Here is a 5,756-nt window from a genome sequence, read left to right on the forward strand (position 1 = left end):
CCTGCCCAGTGATGCTTGGAGCACCCACCAGCATTTATGCAGGAACACAGGAAGGCGGAAGATTTCCTCCAGTGGTTTTTAAACACGAGGCCTTTAGGAGAGGACCAGCAAATAACTTCCTGTCACTTAATCCAATGTAAAGCACAGGGGAACACTCGGAATCATTGCTTGTCTCTCATGGTTCCTTAATGAAATCCAAACTCCATGACAGAGTAAATTAGATGGGCAGGTCGATCCTGCCAGACAGACACTAAGGGCGGAAAATCGCCGCTGCACCCACAGGCATAGTCAGCTGCAAGAACATCTCCCCCAGCTCTTCTTAAGAGAGTTTCAGGTGACTGAGCTTTTAGCAGAGCTCTGCAAATTCCCTCCCCATCTGGGGTCTCTGGCTGCAGCTCTGATAAAAAGACATGAGGCTGCACTTCTTGCTGCTCCCCTTTCTCAAAGGGTGCTATTAGGCTCAGTTTTCTGTATAGAGAATTTAAAAAAGCCCATGTGATTATGCTGCTTCCAGCACAGAGAATAATGGTTCCTCAGTATTTGACACCTCTTTGGAAAGTCCTTATTTAAATGTTTTCTTTGAGGTGAACTTGTAGGTATAAATCCCCTCCCTGCTACACCAACTAATTAGTGAAAACAAAGTCTCGATCAATGTTTTTCTCCCCTATCCTGTAGTTCAAGATCACATGGACATGGGTAGGTGGCCTGGACAATAGAGCCTCTGGCTGTTTCCAAAAACTCCCCTAAGAAGCAGGGTTTTGTTCTCCAAGCTCATTTCAATGGATCCTCACCTTTACTGGGCGTCACATCCCTGACGATCCTGTCCTTAGGGCAAGGATGTGATACACTAACACTTGCCAGTAAACCTGCATAGAGTAATTTGTGGCAACAGAACAATATAAAGCCCAGGGTGCTAAACAGCATCAATCTCTGCTCTGGTACACCTGTGTTACCTTAAACCTCTGAATGGCCTCCTGACGGGTCAGCCCTTGCAGAGACTCCCCATTAACTTCTAGGATTTCATCCCCTGGTAATTAGATACAAAAAAATGAAGTCAGCAATATACAGACTATAGAGATGCAAAAACCCCTCCTATACTTAAGCTGACCCACTACTACAAGGATTCCATTTAACTGCTCAGTAAAAAGCCTTTTACTGTTCTCAGTTTATTTTCTCTTCTCTTAATGCCTTTACAAGTTAATAGTGAGGAATTAGCAGAGTAAAGACCATTCTTCAGCAGATATGCTTAGTTTGGCATTCTCCTGCTAACTAATAGGATGTAAACACTATGGATTTTAACTCAAGTCTGAAAATAGCTACTCACAACATAAAGTTCAAAAGGACTACATAACTCCCTTTCTTTTGTGTGTATCAACAGAAGAAACAAGAATCTAGGTGAAACACTACAGCACATCACTCCAAAGCCTGTTTAGAGAAAACTGGCCTTGCTGCAGAAAGCAAATGTGTCCTATTACTAAATGCCTGTGGGCAGGTGAGTAGTCCACATGCTGCGATGCGCTTCCCACCCCAAAGAACACATCCTGTCCCATTTCTACCTGCTGCCAGGCTCTTGGTCTTACTGCTTACACCCATGTGTGCTGATCTACCTTACCCACCTGTGTTGATATATCTTCATTTTGTTGGTAAGCAGGATCCAGACTTGCTTTCTTCAGTCTTACTTGCATGTGTGCAAAATTAGATGGGGTGATGCTATCAGCCAAGTCTACCCCTCCTCTCCTCTCCTTTCCTTGCCCCAGTTTAAAAAAAACCAAAAGGGCATGCAAGCTCTGAATAGCCTGCAAATGCTCGCCGGGCTTCTGGGACAGCTGCTACTCACTGGCTTCCCATGGTGAGTGCACAACCTATGCTGCAGGGATGCGAGCTTCCCTCTGGCGGTAAGTGTGAGAGCGGGCACCAAAAGCAGCCTCAAATACAACAAGTGTGGTGAAATGTAGTGAGGCGAATGATGATATGAGAAGGAGAGAAGTAACACAGGAGCAGCTTTCTACGGTTGAGAAGTAACCCAGACCCTGCAGAAGGGTTGTGAACCACCCATCTTCACATGTGGTCACTTTGCGCTTTCAGCAGTTAGAGTCTGGCTGGCCCGGGAGCACTGGGACCAGGGTGCAGACACAAACAGAGCAGGCTTGATGTCCAGCTCAGAGATTAAGACTGGAAAACCAGTACTAAAATCAGGATGCACCTACTTCTCTAACCATCTGGGTGATTTAACTGCCAATCCCATCCTTCCCCTTGTCTTTTTCTGGTTAGGACTCTTACTTGTTGATTGATGTCAAAATCATATCAAGGGACTCAGAGAGCACAAGGGCCCAAAACAGCCTCTCCCAAGCATGTCCCTCTGTATAACCCCTTCTTGGAACAGCATCTTTAAGCCAGATGTTAGCTGGATAGATACATTTCACTGCTATCAATGATCCTTTCCCAGTGAAGAATTGCAGCTTACAGTTTGGGCAAAGAAAGTCCACTGAAGAGAAAAAAAACTCTCCCTTATGCTGTAGTTTCCCCTTCTCAATACAAGATAGAATCAAATCAACTGCTAGGAATGGTCTTCCCCAGGATGGACAAACAGGGTGTGTCACATCCTGCACTACCTCTTGTTGATGGCCGGGTGCCTAAATAAAGCTGTACTTGCATTTTTTTTTTCTGGTCTGAAATAATACCTCACTGTGGTCCTTTATATGCAACTGGATTCTCTCTACCATACCTTCTTTAAGCCTTCCATCAGCAGCTGCCGCTCCATTTGGGAATATAGTCTTCACAAAAATCCCCATGCGTCCACGAGCAGAATCCTGACCTCCCACAATGCTGAATCCAAGACCCTACAGAAAAGGGAGGAGAGGATGCTCAGCTGACACCTTACTTGATTATCACCTGTGTGACAAAGGATGTCGATAATGTACAAGACACAGGAGAGATGCAAATCAAACAGCTGCTGCTGAATTGCACTGCCATTGTACGCTCTGCTTGTATTTCCTGACTTACTTTCACTTTAATATCAACAGAGTTATCAGTTGAAAAAATAGCAGCAGGCACCCTAAGCTAAAAGGCAAAACTACTATTGCAAGATTCATTTGTTTTAAAGCCCGTGTCAATGGCTTTATGTTATCCTTTTACCATTTTAAAAACTGTAACACATTGCTTTTAAATTGACACTAGATTCCTACCTTAGAGATCTATATCCAAGAATAACTGTAGTTTTCTCTGCTGTCACAGATCCTGCATTTCCTCAGGAAAAAGAAAAGCTTAAGAAGATGACATAAGGTCAGTGCTGTAATGTCAGGAATGTAGCTGGAAGGGGGATGGCGTGGGGGGCTGCCATGCACATGTACATTTTTAATCATTCTGGAGAGATGTACCGTGTTGTATTTAAATAAATCTCGATCAATACATTCCCCAGGGCTCCATCTGTTAGCTCTTGCCCCTGTGCTGCCCTGGCTGGCTGCAGGACTGTCTTGCGAAGCTGATCAGGGGATGGATGAGCACAGCAGAACAAACCTCTCCCCTTCCTGCTGAGTCATTTCCCAGACAAATCACTTTCTTGATCCCTTCCACACCCTATTTCTCCTCTTGTCACTGCTGTACACGTATTTTACAGAATAAACAGGAAAGTCACCAAGCAGGTGAACAAGGGAAGCGGAAAACTGATGTGCTTCAGTGACCAGAAGACACAGTTATTATTAGTGCCTCGGGCACAGCTCTCCAGCTGAGGAAAGCTGCCAGGGCAGGCACTAACACTGTGTTTACAACCCAACACAACAACCCGCTCCTTTGTTTTACTCTGTGAATATGAAACCTATTACTGTTCTTATGAGCTTCTACTAATTTGGTAAGACATTACTGATCTCTAGAAAGAGAGCATCTTAGTGTCCACATGCAACATAAAATAATTCTTTACTGGGCAACTAGATTCACAGAATCATAGAACAGTTTGGGTTGGAAGGGGCCTTCCAAGTTCATCTAGTCCAACCCCCTGCCATGAGCAGGGACATCTTCAACTAGATCAGGCTACTCAGAGCCCTGTCCAGCCTGGCCTGGGATGTCTCCAGGGATGGGGCATCGACCACCTATCTGGGCAACCTGGGCCAGTATTTTATCATCCTCATTGTAAAAAATTTCTTCCTCAAGTCTAGCCTGAATCTGCCCTCTTTCAGTTTAAAACTGTTACTCCTTGTCCTACCACAACAGGTCCTGCTAAAAAGTCTGTCCACATCTTTCCTATAAGCCCCTTTTAAGTACTGAAAGGATGCAATAAAGTCTCCCTGGAGCCTTCTCTTCTCCAGGCTGAACAACCCCAACTCTCTAGGCCTGTCCTCACAGCAGAGCTGTTCCAGCCTCCGATCATTTTTGTGGCCTCCTCTGGCCCCCTCCAACAGGTCCATGTCTTTCCTGTGCTGAAGCTCCAGAGCTGGACACAGGACTCCAGGTGGGGTCTCACCAGAGCAGAGCAGAGGGGCAGAATCACCTCCCTCCACCTGCTGGACACGCTGCTTTTGATGCAGCCCAAGATACAATTGGCCTTCTGGGCTGTGAGTGCACATTGCCAGCTCATGTCCAATCTCTCATCCAGTAGCACCCCCAAGTCCTTCTCGGCAGGGTTGCTCTCAATGCCTTCATCCCCCATCCTGTATTGATACCAGGGGTTCCCCTCATCCAGGTGCAGGATCTTGTACTTGGCCTTGTTGAACCTCATGAAGTTCACATGGGCCCACTTCTTGAGCTTGTCCAGCACCCTCTAGATTATCAATGCAAAGCAAGCTACGGAAAACACAAGGCTCCTGGCGTTCCACTGCAGGCACTCAACAGTTCTTCCCACAGGTCTGTAGGGTGGTATAAGAGTCGGTCCAAAGAACTGTATTTGCCTCAACATTGTCATCAGGGACTTGGATAGTATCCTGAAGAACTGTACAGAGGTTTGGAGAAAAAGAACTCCATTGTACAGGACTCTCCAACCTGGGACTACAGGTAACAACAGCTGCTGTCCAAAAGTTGGATTTCACCTGCTGCCAACCCCACCTCCTCCCTGTTACTAAGGCCAACGAAGTGGAGCATGTGCAGAGGCTAATAGAGAATCTTAAGGTCACCCACTGGACAAGTAAGAGACCCCTGAATGCGAGGCAGTGCAGACGCAGACAAGTTCTGGTAAGCGAAGCGGGTTCTCTTTGGGCCTGCTCAGTTTGCGAAACAAAGGTGGAGGTTGGCCTCAATCCACGGGAGAGAGAGTGGGGTGAAGAATCATAAAAAACGGTTCCTGACTGAACATCATAGACATCTCCCCACCAAAGGATCACGGATCACGATGGAGAAACAGCAGGACACTGTTACAGGACCTGGGACCACAAAGATAAATTTGGATCTGTGGTGGTAGCTAACCCTTTTTCCCCCTTTTTTTCTCTTTCCCTTTTCTCCACTTTCTCTGTTGTGTGCCGCTTTATGTGCAAAATAATGAAGTTAACAGTGATTTAATTATAACCCCCTGGCATTTTGGCCACCTTAATTTTGCACTTTGAGATCAAGGTAAACGAATCATCATGAGTCCATCACGAGTCCATCACTGAATGGAGCGTGACAGGTGGGTTGTGAGAAATATGGCTTCAAAGCACTGTGGTTCCCACATTAGCTCACCTTTCTGGAGAAGCATTGCCACACCAAAGCAGAAAACCACCCCTTGCTGGTCTACCTACAGATGAAGAACCAAGGGCATACACTTGGCTAGTGGAAATACTTTTCAAGTCCCA

The sequence above is a fragment of the Columba livia genome, chromosome Z (genome assembly GCF_036013475.1).
Source record: "Columba livia isolate bColLiv1 breed racing homer chromosome Z, bColLiv1.pat.W.v2, whole genome shotgun sequence".
Classification (NCBI taxonomy): domain Eukaryota; kingdom Metazoa; phylum Chordata; class Aves; order Columbiformes; family Columbidae; genus Columba; species Columba livia.